This window comes from Colobus angolensis, unplaced genomic scaffold (assembly GCF_000951035.1).
Source record: "Colobus angolensis palliatus isolate OR3802 unplaced genomic scaffold, Cang.pa_1.0 Scaffold14, whole genome shotgun sequence".
NCBI lineage: Eukaryota > Metazoa > Chordata > Mammalia > Primates > Cercopithecidae > Colobus > Colobus angolensis.
Genome location: NW_012114488.1, coordinates 11,789,650 through 11,804,635, shown reverse-complemented (window position 1 = coordinate 11,804,635; position 14,986 = coordinate 11,789,650). Strand labels below are relative to the sequence as shown.

Here is a 14,986-nt window from a genome sequence, read left to right as displayed (position 1 = left end):
TTATTTCTTTTTCTACAAATTACCTGTTCAAGTATTCTTGACGTCTCATTGAGTAATTAATTTGCAAGCAACCTTTATATTCTCAAGTAAATAATATTGTATAGTCTTTTGTTATAACATATTCAAAAGGAAAAGAGAGCAGTATTTGAAATTATCTTGCATATATTTGTGATGTTATTTAACTAAAATCTTAAGGTATCCTTTAAATTTCAAAAATTAAGAGCAACCTTATATTACAATTTTTGTTTATATTTATTATAGTTATCAGGTTGTTACACTTCCCTTATTTTAAGATGCTTTGTGTGTATATTTTTAACAATGAAACCAATTATTGATGTATCTCATATATTATTTTTCAAATATAATAACTTAGATGTAGTTTAGCTGTAAGAAATGCAGTACATGTCAATTGCATCTATTATGTTACATCTGTCATAGTCACCATGTCCTTAGCAATATAACACACAGATAAAGTACTATTACATAAATCTCATGGGCAGGGACATTTGTTTGTAATTCTCTATTTTTGGTGATTTTTATTTTTGCCCCATATGGAGTGGGTACTGTCTATCAAGTGAAGCTTGGCAGTACCTGCAGGAGCAGCAGCATCAAGAGTGAGACACTGATGAAAAGAGAAGAGGAGCTGCAGATCAGATTTCTTCAGGAGGAGGAAGAAAGTAATAGGTAAAGGGAAGGATAAGCAGTATACAGAGAAAAACTGGCCAGAGTGGTAGCAGAAGATAAGGAGGATGGGGAAGCAGAGGGCTTTACAAAAAGCATCATGAACAGTGTTGTGTGCTGAAGGGAGACGGAATACAGGGGAGACTCAGAGTGCCTGGAATAGGCAACAAAGAGGTTCACGAGCCAAGTGGAATGACTCAGTCATAAGACGGTAATGACACCTGAGAGACCACACTCTTTGGAGAAGCATCCCAAAGAAGAGAGGGTGATATGGAATCAGGGAGTGAGACACTGGGAGAAGAGGCTCTCTTCTTGAAGAGGCGCATGGAGAAAGAGGGAGGCATGGATAAATGTGGTGTATTTTTCCTGGGCCCTGGGAAGTTAAAGGAGTTCCCAACAGATGGTCCTGACTTAATGAGATAATTTAGTGGTAGGAAGGAAGGCTGAGAAGAACGTCGCAAGTCTGCGGATACTGAAAGGAAGAGAGAGGCCCCACAACAGCTGAGAACCACGTGTAGTGAGCATGAATGTGTACTGGGCTGATTTTCATGATTACAGGATTTGTTTTTAGCATTGAAGAACTTCATGTTTAGTGTTCTGCTGTCCTGGAGAGAAGAACAGAGAGGGCACTGTGGATGTTAAGCGAGAGTTGTGTATGAGCGTTATTGCAAACAGAGGAGGAAATGCAAATTTAAGTGAAATGGTCACTTGGATGATCAATCGTATTGTCTACAATTGATAGGACTTGAAAATTGACTAAGGAAACTGACGACCTGGGAGGAAACAAAGTCATTCGAGGGAGCCGTCGTCTGAAGAAGTTTATGGGGAGTGAGGACTTGGAACTCACCTAACAGTGGGGTTACAAGGGTATGGTTAAGATGCTGGACTCTGAGGTTCTGATGACATGGTTCAGTGCCTTAGGCTGGGTGACTTAAGAGGAGTGGAGTTGGAGATCAGGAAATCACAGGCTGACACCCTAATGCCAAACTTCAATCCACAGCTCTAAGTTGGGTGGCACTTGCCTGATGTTTGCACTGACATCTTTCACAAAGCTTCTCATGTCCCTCCCTCTCCCTCAGCCACAGGTTGACTTCTTCTCCTGTGTCCTCAATGCTTTTCGCATATTCCTGTTTATTCTCATGTTCCCAAATCCTTATTTCCATCAAGCATCCAAGAACCTTGACATAAGAACAGCAACAGAAAAACGCATCAAACATTAGTTCAAGGACATTGAAAGAAAAACAATTTATAAAATAGTTACAAATTACACAGGTAAATAATGGATGGTACATAAAGTTTTAACCGACTTCTACCTAAGCTAACAATTTAGATTTCTCCCTGTGTAGTGTTAAGTCTTCCCTGCCAATCTTCACCCGGTCATCAAATTATTAACTACATGGAGTCTAGACACAGAAACTAGGACCTAAGTCCTAAGAATCTCACCATATGACGCATGGCATGCATCTGGTCCCCCCAGGATGATCTCAACCCACTGGCCCATTACTGGCCGTATAAATGGAAGTTAATGTTTCCATCCCACTGTCACTATTCAAAGGACACATGGAGAAATTACAAATGGCTATGATCTTAAGTCATCCGCCCATCTTTTAAACAGTAAATAAGGCTCTTTCTATTTTTTCTCCCAGCTGCTCAGTCACTTTTTGTGACAGAAATGCAGTGTCATTATCCTTCAGTGTGAACTCCACATGAAAGCTGAAAATGAACTAGAGAGTCTGGAAACAATGTGGCCTGGTTAAGATCTACCCATCGGCAAGCACTCGAGCAATGTCTGAGTGGCCTGGTAATGGAGCCCCTCACAGGGCCTGTCACCAGCACATTACAGGCATCACTCGGAGGCATTTTCCGTGGGGCATAGCCAGCTCCCTGTTTCTTCACGTTCAAAAACTAAACCTTCCATATACCCCACCCTCTCAATGAGAAGCTCAATGTAAACTGTCCATGCTGGGAAATGAGGTAACAAACAGTAAGTAATCAAGGGTCTCACGTTTGCTGCCTCAGTATTTCCCTGACTCTTCTTTTTTTCTCTCTATCTTCCCTTTCTTTTCACTGGAATTCATTTTCTGAACTATTTTCTGTCACAGATGTTTAACCTTCACTTTGCTTTCCTGAAATGTGGCCTGGAGAATCAGGTCTTTTCAGTCTGCTCCATGTGTTTTTCCGCCTTGGCCGACATTAGAATTGGAAAAAATTTGGGGACTGCATAAAGCTGGCAGGACAGAGCCATCCACACCATATTTCTTTGTTATTTGTGCTTAATATATTGTTGGCAGCCTTGTGTGTTTTAGGTTCTTGGCAGGATTTGGTCTCTCTTTCCTTGGCACTATTCCCTCGTTTTGGAACATGCAGGGAAATGTATTTAGAGAGCTTTTCAAGAGTCCATTTTTAGACCCACGGATGTAAAACTCGCCAGTCGACCCTGTTCCATCAAACAGCCACGAAGCAGTCCTTATTGTAATTAATCATTATAATAATCATTAATAATTAGTGACGTGCACATAAATTTTGAACCTTAAAAACACAATATATGTTTGCAACTTGCATAACATCTCAGTAAAAATCTTCAGAAGACACTTGTGGCAATGTGCAGAATCTCGCTGTGAACCAGTGGCTGAGAGGCCATGAGGAGGCAGAATGCATTTGACAAAACGCAAAATGCCTTGAAATGCAGAAGAGTTTGGCAACATGCAGCTATGCCAGTGAAGTCCAATATTTGTTGCATTTGGTTTTAGCTCATTATAAGGAAAATGTTTGGCAAATCAGGTAGAAGAAGCCGCTCCCTAATAATTAAGGCATGTGTCCTAAACGGGTAGTCAATTTCTTGACTGGAGGCGACTTTGAGCTGATAGCACATGTCAGTTCAGAGATGGAGTGCAAGGAGTGAATTTCGTCAGGTCTATTATACTGTATAAAAAGAGATTTCACCTTGATCACTGCTGTCTGCTTAATGGTTGCTCCAGTTCACATCTCATTTGGTTAACAGAAATTTAGAGAAAAAAAATTAAAACTGGTGAAAAAAATTCATCAAAATGGAAAATCAGTGGCTGGCATCTCTTACTGCAGCCCCACTATACTCGAGCTAACTTACAGCCCCTCTCTAACCTATACATAAATCATTCTTCAGAGTTTATTCCAATCATTGAAACCTGCAAGGAAATGGATCGTGTGCTGCCAAAAGATTCTGTATTGGCATTTAAAATATGAATTTAAAAGCTTAAAAATATATACCACATTGAGGTTGTTTATCTCCGATATGTGGGATTGTTTTCTCCTTTTATTCTTTTGTATGCAATCCTTTTATAATTGGATGAACAGTATGTAATTTTAAGAAAGAGAATGTTTGTCTTTCCTCAAGTATCAGGAGAATGAACAATCTTAAAAATTTAAGATTTAAGAAAAATCTTAAAAATTAAAATCTACTTTTTGTGCAAGAATTTTCCAAACACTTGAGCAAATTTTGACTTAAATCCTAACGTTTCATGACTGAAGGTGTACGTAGCAACTATTCCATGGTGCATGCTCCAAAAACTACGCCAATATGCCGGTGAGTATTTTCTGCTCCAGAGAACAGTGAACTATGTCCTGTCAGCCCAACTCGACTGGCTCCCTCTTTTTCTACGGCCCCCAAGCACATAATACTTTTCATCTTTTCAAAGGGTTGTATTTTCAATGGTTATTTTAGTACCTACACAATCCCCTCCGCTTTTGGTATATGTTTGTTTGACAGTGAAACCTAAAACATTTATTTTCTGCCCCTTTAAGAAAGAACTCACTCACCACTGATGTAACAAAAGGTGGTCCATATTGAAAGAATTGTAGGATACAGTAAGTAAACACGGAAACATGTTTTTTCACTCAATCCTTCTCAAAGCTTTAATGCGCTATTAGGTATTATAACAGTAACTAAACTGTGACCATGCATCCTCCCCAAACGATTTGACCGTATAGACTTTCCTTCTGGGCAGGCTTTGTGATATATTCAAGGTTATTACGAAGTGTGCTGCATGTGTTATTCAACTAAAGGAAGTTTTCTCCGTACCTTTGTAGGAATTCATAAAGACGACTTACTACATTCAGGGCCCAGATGCAGCTCTTTACGGAAAACGACGTCATGCAAAACAGTGCCTCTGCTCGGAGTTCACAATCGTTTCGAGAAATACAAGATTCATTTTTTAAAGTGTAGAAATGGTATCTCTCAAAGACCTCAGTCATAGAAATAAAAGCCAATAATTAAATTTGGATTTATTCTCCTTTTTCTAGCACACAGCCTTTGGGATGGGGTAGAGAAGGAAGGGCCCTTCCTTACAAAGACAGGAAATCAGGCGTCTCAGTTTTAAGAACTGTGTCTCTTTATCCACAGGGATTGGTACACAGACTTTTCAAAGTGTTGCTAAGAACCATAAAACTTTTGTATCTTTTGTATGTCAGGGCTTTAGAGAGAACAGGGAATGAAGAAGAGCTGAAAAGAACATGTGTAAGAGACCAGGAGAGAGTGTGGGATGTGACCTTGAAGCCCAGAGCATGGTCTCCAGAGTGTTCCAGGGGCAGTAAATGGCCAAGTGTGCAGGGCCAGTGCACGGATGTTGGTCAATGCAAAGTGGCACGTGCAAGTTCCACAGCTGCCGGATAAAATCCTGCACCAACACTGTGACCCTGCACCAACACTGTGGCCCTGCACCAACACTGTGGCCCAGGGAAGGTCACCAGGGAGGCTTGCCTTGCCCTAGCTGTGGGAATAGTGCTCTGCTTGTTCTTTGAAACTTGTTTGTTCAATTTTGACCATCACATGAATGGAATCAATATCATGCCACATATGTTAAGACATTGCCAGCAAAACACAGGACAGACAGACAGCAAAACACAGAGAATTGTGCAGGTTTCAAGGAGCTGAACTCTGTGAGGTAAGTTTTAAGTATCTACTCATTGCAAATATAAGTAATGTTTTAAAAGAGGTTTTGCCTTGACCTAGAGCATAAGCAAGTTCCCTGACTCAAGATATTCTATTCTCCACTACTTCAGTTGTTCAGTTTTTCTAACTCCCCAGATCCTTCAGCAGGCATCCAGGTCTGCCCAGGATGCAGCCCAGAGATTTCTGGTTTGCCCTGTTTAGAAATCCAAAAAGTCTTGCTTTTTACCTTTAGATAGTTCCAAAACAGGAAAATAACCCTATTTCTGAAGTGTTAATAATATGAGAGGTAATAAAATTGATTAGACGCTAAAATACACAAAGTATGAGATGTTTAAATCAGACAAAAAAGAACTGGAGATTTTAACCTGTATCAGACCTTCCTGTAAACCAAGGGATAGGCATAAATGACTTTGAGACACAATGAAGCATGAAGTCTGAGAGCACCTGGCACCCATACCTCACTGGGTCAGAATGTTCCCTAGCCCAAATTAAATACATGAGATCTCTACATGATGTTACATAGGATATTATGTTACAAAGGGAGCTACTTTGATCATAAAATATCTCCATTTTTTACCTTTGAAAATACATAACTGTCATTGATATTTTTAGTGGATCATGCTCCATAAATTCATACATTTCAGTTTGGTTCACTATAAAAAATCTAAGTTGACCAGATATAACCTGCTAAAAGCATTCTTTCAATAATGATTCTTCCTTATACTAGTAAATGCTATCAATAATTTATGTTAGCATGTTTTTAAAAAGACCTCTTCGTAATTTTTTCTTTGTATTCTCACTCTTGGTGTTCCTATGATAGAAAAAAATGGGTTATAGATCAGCTACTAATCCTTTCTTTCCCATTCTTTACTTTCAAATATAATTTGCTAAGCACTCTATTACGCTAGGTTTTAAAATAAAATAGTTCAGGCAGCAAAGAATTGGAAAATGGAAGCAAATTACAATTGGAGACATGGCATGGACATTAAGCCTTGAAATCAGAAAAAGATGTGGATTTGAAGCCTAATTGCATGCACACTAAATGATATGAAAAGGCTATCATCTGCATAATGGAGATGATGATACATGGGCCTCATAGATTTGTTTAATGACTAAGTAAAATAATATAACAAACATGTATAGTACAGTGTTATACTCTTAGGAAAACCTGAGTAAAAGTTAACTATTATTTTGTTACAGTTTTGAAGGTGATAGGGCATGGTTATTGGTGACCTTGAGAGACAGAAAAATTCAGAATAGCATAAAAGAAAGTAGACAACTACTGCTCATCAATATCCAGCTCTCTTCTCTAGTGGGGCATATGGGATTCTTGTACTCCTTCATCTCCTCGAAGGTAAGAGCATGTGACTTGTCCTGGCACCTGAGATCCTATTTCCTAAGCAAGAAGTGACATAAGCCATTCCCAGGTGGAAGCACCTATGAGCCGGTGCTCACCTCTTCAGCTGACCCTTCCCAAGATGCAGTGACCATGGAAGCACTTACTGATATGGAGGTGCCTATCAGTAGCACTCAATGGAAGCGGCCTAGAATATCCAGCTAACACATGGAGACAGCTGTCCTGAGAATTCACAAACTACAAAATGGACTATCTTTGTGTGAGAACTCACTATTTCTGAGACTACTTCACTGAGAGTGTTTATTGTTACAGAATAATGTAGACTATTTTGACTCATGCAACTTGTATCTAGAGAAAATTCAGCAACTTTCTATAATTAAAGTAAGGTTGTCTGAATTTATGTGCATGCATTTTATTGCCATTTACATTTCATGCTTCCCAAAGTACAACCCAGCATACAATGTGATGAAGGAATTGGATAAACATGCATACAGTGAATGGCAAAATTTCTTCTTGCATTTTGTGATTCCAATAAAAGAGGTCTAAACGTGGTATTATACTTACTGTATCAAGTAGCTGATTTTGCAGACTAATTTTCATCCACAGTATGTCCCTTGCACAAAGAGTGCACTGCTCAGAATGTGTATTGACAAATGCCTGATCCTTTCTAGTCATGATGAATAGAATAGGTTGTCATAACAAATTGCTATCTTCTAGAACAGATTTTGAAAAAAAAAAAAGCCAATAGAGAGAATGTCAACAATCCTTGGGCTTTTCAGTTGACGATAAGTAGAGATCAATACCTTTTATTTAAATGGACATGCATTACACCTGCTATATTCTTTCTACATTGATGTCAACTTGGCATTTCCCTAGGAATTTTTCTTACAAGAAAAGCAATATTGTATCCTTTTATTCCTTCTGTCCTGAGTCTATATGCATGCTATTTCTGTAGAAGGTTTCTATAGAAGAACCTTTCTATAGAAGAACCTTTCTATAGAAGGTTTCTATAGAAGAACCTTTCTATAGAAGGTTTCTATAGAAGAACCTTTCTATAGAAGGTTTCTATAGAAGAACCTTTCTATAGAAGGTTTTAACAGCCAGTGATACAAACTAAAATTTGAATAAAAGAGAAAGTAATTGCTTGTTAATAGATTACCTTTTATTGTATTTGAGATGAGAAGTTTAATTGGAGTATTTATTAAGAGAGGTAAATTGTTTTAGATCATTTCAACGCCTTACGTGGAATATATGTACGTATTTATTTCTATTTTATGTGAATAGTATGATTAACTGCCAATCATTTAGAGTTATTTATACTAAATACTAGATGATTTTTATGTAGTATTTAAATCTATTTCCTCAATCCTAAACCAAAAATATATGATTTTCTTTCAATATCTTTGTTACTTGTTTTTTTTTTTTTTTTTTTTTGAGGCGGAGTCTTGCTCTGTCGCCCAGGCTGGAGTGCAGTGGCCGGATCTCAGCTCATTGCAAGCTCCACCTCCTGGGTTTATGCCATTCTCCTGCCTCAGCCTCCCGAGTTGCTGGGACTACAGGCGCCCGCCACCTCGCCCGGCTAGTTTTTTATATTTTTAGTAGAGACAGGGTTTCACCGTGTTAGCCAGGATGGTCTCGATCTCCTGACCTCGTGATCCACCCGTCTCGGCCTCCCAAAGTGCTGGGATTACAGGCTTGAGCCACCGAGCCCGGCCATATCTTTGTTACTTACGACTCTTATTAAGCTCAGGATTTAATGGTCCTGGCTCTATTCCTGACACCTTATCAAAGTTGTGCTGGAATTTTTTCTTGAGTAAACTGCCACTGTATTTTGGAATGCAATGCCCTGCCTCATCTCTTGTGGTCACTCCTGCAGTTCCCCATGTCTCACAGCTCCACCATCATTTGAAATGAGACTTTGCTGGCTTCTAAAATACTTTCATTGTTCTTTCATTCTTATCTTCCAACTTCTGGTCAAGATAATACGAAAAGTTTACCTTTTATTTGTAGACTTTGAAGGGTCACAAGATTCTAAAGAATTTCGTGTAACGTATGTGCTGAGGGTCGCCCCTCAATGTGTCAAATTTTTCACAAATCTATTTTAACTTCAGTTTCAAGACACCATTGTGTCCAAAGCGGCTGGGCATGTAAGAGTCACGTGACACTGGAGCATGTTGGGTAGAAAAAAAGCTCCGCTAGGACCATGATGGCTGGGGTCCCTGGAGGTCCCAGCAGAGAGTACAAGATATGTGTTCCGGTCATTCATCCCCCTAGAGAAACACTGGAAAACAATATTATAGCCAGAGAAAAGACTTGAAAGGAACCTAAAGATGTGGCTTTAAGTCACTTCCTCTATGATGTGATCATGACAGATTCTATCAGCTCTATTGTTTTAGTGCAGTTGCTATGAAACTATTCTATTAAAATAGAATAGAAATTTAATATTCTCTTCTATTCTATTCTGTTATATTAAAAGTCAAGAGCCTCATCAGCTGATGAGAGGAGCTGAGTCTTCCATGTGCCAGAAATTTTAGCCAGAGAGCTAAAGCTTCTCCCAATGCTCAGCAGGAAATGGGGGGCATTTTCTCAGCCTCTATGCAGTTGTTTTGGGGGAAGGAGCACGGAATGGAGTCAATAAACAAGTATACAACCCAACCAACCTACCATCTAGGTTGGGTTGGGTAGCCAAACAGCTAGAGAAAGGGAGGCCAGGGAGAAAAAAATGGGACACTGACCCCTGAGAAGACACAGGGAAGGGCCACAAATCTAAGAGACAGAGAGGGAGAGGCAGGAAAGAAAGAGAACATGCACAAACTGAAGGAGTTTGAGTGTAACACACACAGACACATCTTTCTAGGGATTTAAAAAAACAAAAAATAAGATTTTCATACTATGTAATTCAGTAAATGCACCGGGGAATGGCTTGGTCAGCGTTGAAACTGAGGTCTGCAAAATCAAGTTAAGAAACTATTTAGAGGCATACAGCATAAAAAAGGGACATCTGAAGGACACAAAAGGAACCTGGAAGATAGTGTAGGGTAGTGCCAGGAAAACAAAATGTTTATAATAGGAGCTTCAGAGTGTAGGAACACAATACAACTATCATCATGAGAAAGAAAAAAGTCTAACCTTAGAGTATGTAAAAATTCAGTGAACATATTCCTTATAGAACACTGAGAGAAAGCCCTAGCCAAATGAAGAAACGAAAATACAAAACTGAAGAGATAAGGATTTGTGAACGTCAGAGAAGAGGAAATATTGGGGCAATATGATGGCTAATATGACACTTGAAAATAATGTATTCTGCAGTTGTTGGATGAGCAGTTCTAGAAATGTCAGTTAGGTTAAGGTGGCTAATAATGTCCTTAGGATCTACTATATCATGAATTTTTTTTTCCTCTCAAATTGTCCAATTAGTTACAAAGAAACATGCATGAATATCACCAACCATGTCTATTAATACCTCCAAAATGTGCTGCGGATTTGTCTGTTTCTCCCTTAAATCTTGACAGTTTTGGCTTCCTGTTTTAAAGTTCTCTCATTAGGCACAAAATACAGTATTTATAACTTCTTTATGTTTTGGCAGGTTTATCGTTATAAGACCTCTCTCTCTCTTTTACTCTAGTAAAATTCTTTGCCTTGAAGTCTAGTTTGAATCTTATTTCTCTTTCTGATGTTTATTGTTTTAAGGAAATATTATTTCTAATATTGTATTTTCACTCCACGTATGTTTGTGTGTTATAAACCCTCCTCTTGTGGGCAGATACAATTGACTTTTTCCAGACCTCTCCTGATAATTTCCATCAGATGATTGGATTATTCAGTTTATTACATATAACATAACTATTAATATTATTTTTTAGGTGTATTATTTTGCCATGTTTCCTTTCCATTTTATTTTTTGTTTCTCCTTTAGTCATTCTTTTAAACGTTTTTTTGATGATTCCATTTTATTTAGTGTATTGAATTTTTAGCTGCTTTTAAAATCATTTCAGTAGTTTCTCTAATTATTACAATATGCATTTTTAACTTAGAGTCATCTTGGAGGTATTATTTAATTACTTCAGGTAAAATATAGGAAATTTCAAAGAAATGTATTTTTATTTAACATTCCCATCCTTAGTGCTTATTGTCATGTATATTATATCTACATACATTATGAACTAAGCTAAACTAAACAAAAACACTTTGTGCTTTAAAAAATCATATATTTTTAAATGAGATGTATAGATGAGATGATAGGTGATTGATAGATAATAGATAGATAGATGGCATAGATAGACAGATGACTGATAGATGATGTAGATAGATAGATGATAGATAGGGCACTAATGACTTCAGTCAGACAGGGTTTGGATTACTAAAGTAGACTTATAGGACCCCGTAGGACAATGCCTATGAAACAAGCTTACTTTAGGAAAAGGATAGAACACAGCAACTTCACTAAAGCAAGGACATGCACAGCAGCCAGAGGCTGCCCCACAAAGCAAGACCCATAGCACTCAGAGTGGGCCCCAAGAGTCCTCCCCTGAAAGACCTTGTAGATGGATGCACTCTCTTATTCAAATCCAGAATCACTGACCTGCACCTGGATACCTCCAAATCTCAACTAGGGCATTTTAAATCTATATATTATTAGTTTCTAAGGCTTCAGTAACAAAAAATACCAAAGATTGAGTGGCTTAAATAACAGAAATTCACCTTCCCACAGTACATGAGGCTGGAAATTCAAGATCAAGATGTCAGCAGGGCCAGTTCTTTTTGAGACATTTCTCTTGACTTGCAGATGACCATCTTCTTGTGTCTTCACGGTGTTTCCTTATTGAACATCTGTGTCCTAATCTCCTCTTCTTATAAGAAGAGATTCTTATAAGAATGCAGGTCATATTGAGTTGGACACTATCCTACTAACCTCATTTTAACTTATCTAACTCTTAAAGGCCCTATCTCCAAATACAGTCACATTCTGAGGTACTAGGAAATAGAACTTCAACAAATGAATGTGAGGAAAACACAGTTCAGTCCAGAACACCCTGCTCATCATGTGGGCATAGTCTTGCTATCCAACCTGTCTCACAGGCAGAGCCCTCTGGAGACCTTACCTGGATCAGTGCAAATCCTTGATCCCATTACACAAACTACCTCCAACCTCCCTTGTCCCCATGATGATGAAGCACACTATTAGTCAGAACATTTAGTGTCTTTGCTAGGCACCAGTACTGTGCAGGGACAACACTTATTTCAACAAAAGAGTCAGATCAATTGAAGCCTTCCTTTGTAATTTTTTTTTTTATTATACATTAAGTTCTAGGGTACATGTGCATAATGTGCAGGTTTGTTACATATGTATACTTGTGCCATGTTGGTGTGCTGCACCCATCAACTCGTCAGCACCCATCAACTCATCATTTACATCAGGTATAACTCCCAATGCCATCCCTCCCCCCTCCCCACTCCCCATGATAGGCCCCGGTGTGTGATGTTCCCCTTCCCGAGTCCAAGTGATCTCATTGTTCAGTTTCCACCTATGAGTGAGAACATGCGGTGTTTGGTTTTCTGTTCTTGTGATAGTTTGCTAAGAATGATGGTTTCCAGCTGCATCCATGTCCCTACAAAGGACGCAAACTCATCCTTTTTTATGGCTGCATAGTATTCCATGGTGTATATGTGCCACACTTTCTTAATCCAGTCTGTCACAGATGGACATTTGGGTTGATTCCAAGTCTTTGCTATTGTGAATAGTGCCGCAATAAACATACGTGTGCATGTGTCTTTATAGCAGCATGATTTATAATCCTTTGGGTATATACCCAGTAGTGGGATGGCTGGGTCATATGGTAGATCTAGTTCTAGATCCTTGAGGAATTGCCATACTGTTTTCCATAATGGTTGAACTAGTTTACAATCCCACCAACAGTGTAAAAGTGTTCCTATTTCTCCACGTCCTCTCCAACACCTGTTGTTTCCTGACTTTTTAATGATTGCCATTCTAACTGGTGTGAGATGGTATCCCATTGTGGTTTTGATTTGCATTTCTCTGATGGTGAGTGATGATGAGCATTTTTTCATGTGTCTGTTTCCTGTATGAATGTCTTCTTTTGAGAAATGTAATTAACCCTCGGTGAGGTGTGTGTGTGTGCATGCGTGTGTGTGTGTATGTGTGTGTGTGCGCGAGAGAGACAGAGAGAGAGAACACATTTCTAGATCAACACATTTCTAATTGTTACCTGTGGGATCATTTGCCCAACCACTCCACTTACCAATCAAAAGTTGATCTTCAGTTTTGACTGACCTTGCAAGGTACCAGGGAGAGAAGAAAAAAAAAGCCCATCAAAATGGGAATTCCAACAGGAGATATCTAAATAAAGGTGGGACCCTATGGAGCTGGGTTCCCCTGATAATGGATAATCCCACTTTAATACAACTTCTTCCCATTAGTCCCTTTCCCAGGTGACTACAAAGGAAGTTGCCTTACTCAGAGCAAACAAAAGGAGAACAAATACAAGTATGTATGTTTGTTCTACATTCATACAAATGCAAATATATATATGTGTGTTTGTGTGAGTGTGTGTGTGTGTGTATGTATATATGGATAGATTTACAACCACAAGACTATGTTTGTGAATTGTGAACACTTATTTATTTAATATAAGTGGCTCAAAACATCTGTGGCCATACATTGAATTTAAAATGGTTCCAATTTAAGATGTCAACAGGCACCAGGCAGAGACAAATTCAAATGTTTTCCAACTGATGACACTTTGTCCTGTGCCTTAAACAATCCACACAAATAAAATTAGCAGTTAAGTAATTAGATGTCAAGGAATCAAGACACCATGACTGATAGTAATCAGAGGAAAACAGTTTAAACTGTTGTAAAAAACAGTTTAAACAGATGTAAAACTCTTTTGATATGATATTTATCAGACATATATGATAAAGCAACTGTATTAGTCTGTTCTTACACTGCTATAAAGATACTACCTTACACTGGGCAATTTATAAACAAAAGAGGTTTAATTGACTCACAGTTCCACATGGCTGGAGAGGTCTCAGGAAACTTACACTCATGGTGGAAGGCAAAGGGGAAGCAAGGCAAGTCTTACCTAGTGGTGGGAGAAAAAACTGGCAATGTGGGGACTGCCAAACATTTTTAAAATCATCAGATCTCCTGAGAATTCACTCACTATCATGACAGCAATATGGACAAGTCCACTCCCATGACCTAATCACCTCCCACCTTGACACATGATGATTACAATTTGAGATGAGATTTGGGTGGGGACACAGAGCCAAACCATACCAGCAATTATCTTACTCTGATTGAATAAATGTAAATGAAAGAACTTCAGAAAATAGGGACCTATTAAAAATGTCTTAGCAATCCTGCAAAAACACTAACCAGAACTTCTGCAAATGAAAAATGCTACAAATGAAGTAAAAACTTATATATATATATATTTTAAAATAGATATAACAGGAAAAGAAATTATTAGATAGAAAAATACATCAAAATAACTTATTTTGTCCTCTTTGTCGTATAGAGGGCAAAGAGGCTGAAATGGAAAATAATTTTAAAAATGGAGAAAAAATTAGAAAGTCAGACATAGTCTATTCCCCTAGTAAAAGACTAAAGATAGAAAAGGTGGTGGATACAATATTTAAAGAGAAAAAGACAAAGGAATTTTCGAACTGATAAAACAGATCGATTCACATTATTAAAATACTAATCAAATCAGTATGGTATTTGTATGGAAGAGTAAACGTTATGGTTGTTAATAATTATTCTACTTCTTCTGGTATTTTCCCATTCTTCTTAAAGTAATATGACCATGTGACTTGCTTTCATCAATGAAATATGAACATAAATACTGAGTGTGTCTCTAGGCAGAAACACAAGTGAGTGTGTCACCATGTGTCCCTTCTCTTTACTGTGTGATAGTGGAAGGATCCATGTAAATAGAGACTGCTTCACCATGGATCTCAAAATAGGTGCATCACACGTGCACAATGAGCAGCAA

General features: G+C 38.3%; 1 long non-coding RNA gene across 1 annotated transcript in view; it reads right to left on the bottom strand.

Moving 5' to 3' along the window:
• Positions 1–1,085: 1,085 nt before the first annotated feature.
• LOC105506717 overlaps positions 1,086–14,986 on the bottom strand; it is a 21,477-nt gene continuing 7,576 nt past the window's right edge. The window contains exons 2-4 of the long non-coding RNA XR_001000979.1: positions 13,226–13,257; positions 11,680–11,812; positions 1,086–1,859 (exon numbers count right to left, since the gene is read on the bottom strand). This is a non-coding gene — a long non-coding RNA (uncharacterized LOC105506717). The remainder of the gene's footprint in view (positions 1,860–11,679; positions 11,813–13,225; positions 13,258–14,986) is intronic.